The sequence below is a fragment of the Quercus robur genome, chromosome 6, assembly GCF_932294415.1.
Source record: "Quercus robur chromosome 6, dhQueRobu3.1, whole genome shotgun sequence".
NCBI classification, from domain to species: domain Eukaryota; kingdom Viridiplantae; phylum Streptophyta; class Magnoliopsida; order Fagales; family Fagaceae; genus Quercus; species Quercus robur.
In genome coordinates, this window is record NC_065539.1 from 24,003,446 (window position 1) to 24,012,196 (window position 8,751).

General features: G+C 38.1%; 1 pseudogene; it reads right to left on the reverse strand.

Annotated features, from left to right (window-relative positions):
- Positions 1–2,779: 2,779 nt before the first annotated feature.
- On the reverse strand, positions 2,780–4,106 carry LOC126690017 (G-type lectin S-receptor-like serine/threonine-protein kinase LECRK2; annotated as a pseudogene).
- Positions 4,107–8,751: the final 4,645 nt, after the last annotated feature.

The window sequence follows — 8,751 nt, forward strand, 5'->3', positions numbered from 1 at the left end:
CACGTTATAGCCCATAGCATTAACCAATATCCATTGGTCCCTTCCTAACTGCTTCCCAAGTACCAAAAAGCCTTCTCACAGATATGGGTAGGGTGAGAAAAGGATTTGGCTAAGTGTACCTCTCAAAGATGTAACAATGGAGAGGGTGAGAGTAGAGGAATTTCAAGAAACAAAGATGAAGATTGTGAATGAGTCAATCTTGTTTTTCTCTAGGGTTTTTCTCTCAAAATTCTTTCTAGAAACTCTCTATATTTCGTGGGTATAAGGGGTATTTATACTGGAGTGAGAAAGGAACGCGAAGAGTTAGTTTTTCCAAAATAGAGTGGACTGGCGACTTAACTGAGTCGCGAGTCCAAGCTGCGAGTTAACTGAATGGCCAGTCTGGACTTTTTGTCCTGTAGTGCTCCAATTGGCGTGACTGTTCAACTCCTCTGCATGCTTCACTCGTGTGCATTCTTTGGCGACTTGCAAGCTGCGAGATCTAGTTGCAAGTCCCTTGTTAAGTGCACAATCTTGAGCTTTTCTTCACACTCTCTTACACACTATCCTTACATGATTCCCACCTAAATACAAGGTTTCTAAATGCTGAATTACAAGCAAATTTGGCACAGAATAAAACCAACAAGATGGTTGATTAAATTCAACCTTACACCATCATCCTACATCTTGAGATGAAACCGTCCGGTTGAGTGGTCATTCTCAATTAAACCAGAGAATAGTTGATATCCAGCGAACAAAGTCTGACCTCCTAAAATGGTATCGGTAGGAAAATAAAAACTTTGCTAAATGATCTTGGAATCCTTGCCATAATACACAAAATTTCCAAAGTCAAGCATGGAGGCATAGGAGGCAGAATCTGTTGCATTAGCAATGAGTTTCTCTTGTCCTCGCTCAGTTCTCAAAAGAAGCTTACCATCTTCAGTGAAAACCAGCATTGCATTCGAGGCAAATGGTGGCTGATCACGAATTGCAGTCCACACTACTATCGTATTGTCTCCACTGACCAACCAAATTCCAATAGCAAAGCCACTGCCTTGCCTGTAGAATCCAAAAGCAAATTTTTGCCTAGGGGAAAGCCATGAAGTGGGTTGAATTATGAGGGAAAGAGAAGAACCTAAGGCTATATGGATAGATTGCTTTGGTACAGCTCTCCCACCTATAAAGGATTTGAACAACAGTAAGAAAACAATGTGTAAGGTTGAATTTATTCAACCATCTTATTGGCTTTATTCCATGCCAAATTTGCTTGTATTTCAGCATTTAGTAACCCTGTATTTAGGTGGGTTTGATGTAAGGGTAGTGAGTGAGATAGAGTGAAGTTTGCTCAAGAGTGGTCAAGAAAACAGAGACTCGTGGCTTGGCCTCGCGGGTGACTTGCGGCTGCAAACCGCCAGACACAGCACACGTGCCAAGCATGCCGGAAGGTGAACAGTCATGCTAGCTGGAGCACTACAGGACAAAACAGGACAACTGGCCATACAGTTATCTCGCGACTGGATCTTGCGACTTAGTCAAGCCGTGAGGTCAAGCCGCGAGCCACCCCTATTTTGTAAAACCTGACGTTTCACATTCCTCTCCCACTCCAGTATAAATACCCCTTTTACCCACGATTGTAAGAGAGCTTCCAGAGAGAATTTTGAGAGAGAAACCCTAAAGAAAAACAAGATTGATTCACCAACAATCTATACATTAGAGTCTCTTCAAATTCCTCAACTCTCTTCCTCTCCATTGTCAAATCCTTGAGAGGCATTTTACCAAACCTTGTTCTCACCATAATCATCACTATGAGAGAGCTGTTTGGATTTCTGGGAAGCAGTTAGGAAGGAACCAATGTTCATTGGTTGATGCTACGGTCTAGTAGCGGAATCCCGGAAGCTAGAAAAGAAAAAGGTTCGGCGCAACCTCGTTGGAGCAAGAAGCTTGGAGGGCTTAGGTGCACTGGGTAGATTAGGCTTGGAGGGTCTATTGCTGTCCATGTATCCCAACTATATTTTCTAGTGGATTGTTTACCGCTTGGAGGGCGGCGGAGAGGTTTTACGCCGAGGGCTTCGATTTCCTCTTCGATAACACATCGCGTGTTGTCTTTGTGTTTGCATCTTCCTTCCTCTCTATCTTTGCCTTTTATTATTTGCTGTGTATTGTGATTTTAATTTGGCTTAGATAGTTTTACCAATTCCACATTATAGTTTATGTTAAGTTTCCGCACACTAGTTGTTTGACATAATGCTTGAATTGGTTAAGTTGTAATTTGGGGGTCTAAACATTCAAGGGTGTTTATACACATATTTGAACTTTCACAATGGACATGGAAGCCATGGGAGAGGATGACTGAAGAATGGTAGTTTTATTTTCAGTATTCAACTAATAGGTAAGACGGATCAACAAAGACTTTTTAGCGCTGTCCTTAATGGAACAAATGCATGGTCGACAAAATATTACACATTTTTCTCTGTTGGCTGAGCGACAAGTCTTCCTTGACACTTGGTTTAGAATGGAGGATAGAAAGTGACAAAAAAGAAAAAGGAAAATGTGAGCAAGGTGAAAGAAAAAAAAGAAAAGGAAAGAAGAGATTAATGTTGATAGACATGTCAACTTCAATATTTTGATCTGATCCTCAAACTGAAATTATTTTCTTAGAAATGGTATAGTTATTCAAATACACTAGCACAATACATAGTTATGCATACATACAAATGTATTTAAGTACATGGATGCACACGAATAAGCTGAAAATATATATATATATATATATATATATTTTTTTTTAAAGGGCCTAGAATACTTCATTTCATCAAATGAGAACAGGAAGAACTAGAGATGGAGGGACTGGAATATTCATTGTCCCTTCCAACATCAAGATTACACTTTTCATTGACGGACGCAATGCTGGATCTTCTTGAATGCACCATAAACCCACCTTCACCATTCTTTCCAGTGCCATGATGTCTACATTTTCATCTTCCACAAGTTTGTCCAACTCTTCGGCCATATAGCAATTATATACCCAAGTAGAAAGAATTATCTCATCTGCCGTTGGAACATTTATTTCTATATTGCTTCTACAACAAACTATCTCCAAAAGCACAATACCAAAACTGTATGTGTCTGCTTTAACAGATACTAATTCATTCTTTTGCCATTCAGGTGCCAAGTACCCAGGTTTTGCTTCAATTCCCATAGTGGTTCTTGATTGATTTGGCACTAATAGCTTTGCCAACCCAAAATCAGATATCTTTGCAGTCCATGTATCATCCAAGAGTATGTTTTGGGGCTTTATATTGCAGTGGATGATACGAACTTCACACTCTTCGTGCAGATATAGAATCCCTTTGGCAACATCAAGGGCAATTCTCACTCTTTCTTTCCAAATGGGGCGCATCTCAGCCTTGAAGAGAAGATCTGCTAACGAGCCATTACTCATGAATTCGTAAACTTGAAGCTTCCTAGAGCCCTCAATACAAAAACCAAGTAATCGAATCAAGTTTCTGTGATGAGTTCGTGCAATTGCAGTCATCTCAGCTCGAAATTCCCTTTGCCCTTCTTCCATAACTTCTCTAGTCTTTTAAGAGCAATAGATTTGTTACCTTCAGATATAGTCCCTTTATAAATAGCTCCAAAAGAACCCCTACCTAACTCTTCCTTGAAGTCATCTGTTGCTTTCTCAAGCTCGCTATAAGAAAATGATCTAGAGTTAACTCTTCAGTTAATCCCAAATTTGCATTTCCCAACAGCCTTCTATACCTGAAAAGTTGACGCCTGTATCTGAAGAAACTACAGATTGCAAAGATGAAACAAAAGCATGAAATGGAACCCAAACTTATAGAAAGAATCAAAATCAGACTTCTTTTGCTTTCAGTCAAGACTGTTGGAGCTAATGGGGGATTATGGTCTGGTAATGGTATTCTGAGATCATCCCTTATCACCTTAAAGAAGGCAGTATATGAAAAATTATCACTTACTCTGCCATATCTTAGTGGAAGCTTAAATTTGGTACACTCATCACCTGTATACAATACCGCCCCACAATTACAATCTTTCAAGCAAGATTTACAACAATCTTCCTTCTCCATTTGTACCACCGAGTAAGGATAATCACTCCACCCCATATTCTCTAAAGGAACTGTTAGAAATTGGGTTGGTTTTGGTCAAACCCATAAACCATGGCCCATGGATCATCCACATGGGTTATCTGATAAGTGAGTTTAAATTTGAACTTAACAGATATTGATATGAGTTATCAATATCAGTAGTGGAGTCATTTAAATTTAAAATATGAGATCTTTTAGGGATCACATATATCTGATAGTAAGTGAATCTCTACTAGTATTTAAATACTCCTACATTAGTCAGATAGTGGTTAGACACAGTGAGAAAACATAAGTATAGTTTTGAGTGCTCTCTCAAAATAAGCCGTCTCTCTGGGACATCATCTACTGTTCCCTAGAATTTGGAGCATGGAAACTAGGAGAGACTCTAGTAGCCTTTCCTGTGACTTGGAGGTGTTCCACAAAGGAGATCATGAGGAGTTCGTAAAGCAAGCAAAGTGAAAGATCCGGCAATTTGGTGATCTGCTCCACCAAAGGTATGTGTCTACATGACCTCTAGTAAAGTATATATTTATTCAACATTGGTATCAAAGCCGTTTTATGCTTGTTTTCACTCTTGAATGATGCCATGATCTCTTAAATATATAATCCCATATGCATGCTAAAATTAAAAGTTTAAGTAATTTTTAATTTTTTCAGATCTGTAATTTTTTTTTTAAAATTTTTCAGATCTGTAATTTTTATTTTTTAGGCATGTTATGGCATGTAGAGAGAGAAATAAAAAGCTGTAATTTTTTATTGTTTACATGAAATCTGAAATTTACAGGCTTATTTTGACCCATTAAATCTTGTTTAATGTCAAATATTTTTTAATGATTTGAAAGTACATTCCATAAGCTTTAAAACTACAATTTACATGCTTAATTTAGACTTTAAATGAGAAAGTTACGGTCTTTTAAAGATTATGGTTGTATTTGATAAAATCTGAAATTTTGATGTCTAACGTGGAAGAGGATGAACAATAAAGTGAAAATTGTTTTATAATAGTGTACCGTGCGGGCTCCACTAACCCCTAATTGTTTGGGTGGTTATCTAATATTGTGTAATGTATAAGAGTCCCACGTTGCTTTCACCAAAAAAAAAAAAAAAAAAAGAAAGAGAAAGGAGCCCCACGTTGATGTTAGTGTGTTAGTTACACTAGAACACTATCCTTGTTTCATATACACACAAATATAAGGGCCCCACACTACTTTATTAGTTACACCTTGATAAAGATAATGTACATATCACGTTGGTGTATCACATATTGTTGTTGTTTCCTTCAACAAGGAAACTGTGCAAGTGATAAGCCACATGCAAGTGGTTGTGTGGGTTTGTAATATTGTTTACAAACAGTGGGCTTTTAATTTATATATATATATTTTTTTAATTTATAGTAAAACTATATATATTCTTAATTTTGTTTAGACCACATTTTTTCTAATGTGACATATGTATACTTGTAGTGGCAATTTTTTTTTAACTGTGATGTTAAAATATAATTGTGATAACATGAGAAAATTGTGAAATTAGTTTTCTAATTTTCTGTATAATTATGCATGGTTTCAATCTTTGAATTAATTTATGATGTCTTTTTAACATATTGTGATATGATTGAATTGATATTATATGAATGCATTATGTGATGAATATGTATCCAAAGGGTTTATGAAACTCTTTGGCTCATCTCTATAGTTAAAGATTGTATTGGTAATTTATGCAACATGTATATTTTTATTTATTGTTATTATGGATGGATAAGACAATTTTGAAATTATTTGGTAATGTGACATCCCCAATTTTCTAATTACAAATAGAATCTTTGTAGTCGGATACTTGAATATGTAATTTTTTGGGCCAATTTTTTTTGGCAATTTTTTTTGGGCCATTGTTTTTGGCAATGTAATTTAAGGCTATGTAATTTAATTTTTGGAAGCCATGTAAGGGGATGTGTTTCATGGTTACCTATAATTTTCAAATTTTGTCTTAACATGTTGTATGAAATTACCAATAGGGCTTATAGTGGAGCCCATGCACAATGTGTTGTGCACAAAAATGTATGGACACATGTTATATTTATGATTTAATATGTGGATGGTGTGAGGTTTTATTCTTCACAAAATTTTATTTATGAAAGTTCAAAAACGTGTACAAAAACACTTTTGAACGTTTAGACCCCCAAAAATTAACTTAACCAACACAAGCAATATGTTAAACAATAAGTGTGCGGAAACTTAACATATGCTATAATGTGAAATTGGTTAAACAACTATCTAAGTCATAACAAAATGAAACCACAGCAGATAAAATAAAGGCAGAGATAGAGAGGAAGGAAGATGCAAACACAAAGATAACACCCGATGTGTTATCGAAGAGGAAACCGAAGACCTCGGCGAAAAACCTCTCCGTCGCCCTCCAAGCGGTAATCAATCCACTAGAAAATACAGTTGGGATACAAGGACAGCAATAGACCCTCCAAGCCTAATCTACCCAGTGCACCTAAGCCCTCCAAGCTTCTTGCTCCAACGAGGTTACGCCGAACCTTTTTCTTTTCTAGCTTCCCGGATTCCGCTACTACACCGTAGCATCAACCAATGAAGATTGGCTCCTTCCTAACTGCTTCCCAGAACTCCAAACGACTGTCTCACAAAGATGATAATGGTGAGAACCAGGTTTGGTATAATGCCTCTCAAGGTTTTGACAATGGAGAGGAAGAGAGTGAGGGATTTTGATGAGACTCTAAGGTAGGGATTGTGTGTGAAACAATCTTGTTTTTCTTTAGGGTTTCTCTCTTAAAATTCTCTCTGGAAGCTCTCTTTCAATCGTGGGTTAAAGGGGTATTTATACTAGAGAGGAGAGGAATGTGAAACGTCAGGTTTTGGCAAAACAGGGGTGGCTCGCGGCTTGACCTCGCGGCTTGACCAAGTCGTGAGATCCAGTCGCGAGTTAACCGTATGGCCAGTTGTCCTGTTTTGTCCTGTAGTGCTCCAGCTAGCATGACTGTTCATCTTCCAGCATGCTTGGCACGTGTGCAGCTTCTGGCGGCTTGCAGCCGCGAGTCCACCCGCGAGTCCCAGCCGCGACACTCTATTTTCTTGCACACTCTTGAGCAGTCTTCACTCTATCTCACTCACTACCCTTACAACAAACCCACCTAAATACAGGGTTACTAAATGCTGAATTACAAGCAAATTTGGCACGGAATAAAGCCAATAAGATGGTTGAATAAATTCAACCTTACAATTTAAAAATCAATTAGATGTGTTATTCCAATTTACATAGTGAGAGATGATTATGAGCTTAGCGAAATTTTCGATCTTACTATGTAGAAAGGAATATCATGGTCTAGTTGGATTTTTTTTTTTTTTTTGGAAATAAAATCTAAAAATGTATGTGCTAATGTCAACTTGTGTAATGAATGTAGTGAACATGGCCACTAAGAATGTAGTTGCTGATCTAACTAAGGGTGAGAAACTAGATGGAACCAACTATGATATGTGGCATAGAAAAATTCAATATCTGCTTAATGAACAAGAGGTCCTTGAAACCCTAACCAATGTGATGATGTAACCTGAAAATGGGAATACTGCCCAACATCGCCGTGACTTAGAGGCCTATGAGTCTTGGGTTAAGAAAGATCGTTGTGCACGATTCACTATGCTGAGTAGCATGCACAATGATCTTATTGGGGAGTTTGAGAACTACCCAAATGCCCAAGAGATGTGGAACCAGCTTAAGATTGCCTTTGGAGGGACTTCAGCAACTAGGTTGCGAGCTCTTACTTTGAAGTTTGAGCAATATGTTATGGATTCAAAACATAGCATAGCTGAACATCTAAGGACAATGTCAGCATTGATTCGTGACCTAAAGGCTGCTGGTAATAATCTCTCTGATGAACAACAGGTCACAGCGGTGATACGTTCACTGCCTGAACCTACTTGGGGTCTAATGAAGCTTGTTTTGACATATAGTGAGAATATCAAGACTTTTGCTGATATTTCTCGTCATCTCGAGCTTGAGGCAGAGCGCATGGGGGCGCACCAAAACACCCTCCTTGTTGCCCAATCTGGGTAGCGGAAGGCATTCAGGCCTAAACGCAAAGGACAAGGGAGGAATGCCAAAGGAGCTGGTAACCTTGGGCCTAAAGAAGGCAAGATAGCAAAGCGCCAAAAGGGCAAGCGTGCTAAGAAGGACAAGGCAAAGATCAAGTGCTACAACTGTGGTAAGAAGGGTCACTTCACTCGTGAGTGCATTGAGCCGAAGAAGGTATCCATTCTTAACAACTCTGCTATTACTTATGTTTGTACACATGTTTTTGTTGCTCATACTATTCCTGGGTGGATTGTAGATTCAAGAGCAACCAAACATATAGTCAGAGATAGAGTTGGGTGTGTGGATTACAAAAGGATACCAACAGGCACACAGTACGTTATTTTGGGTAACGGAGCTTAAGAAGAAGTCATAAGAGTTGGAACCTACCAACTCAAATTGCGTCTGGGACGTACGTTACTTCTTCATGATGTGCTTCATGCACCTGGTGTCCAATGTAATCTATTTTCAGTACTTACTATGCTTAGACTTGGATTTAGTTTCCGTTTTGATGGTCCTCAGTTGGATTTTTATTTAAATAAAACCTTGTATGGACATGGTTATTTATCTAATAATT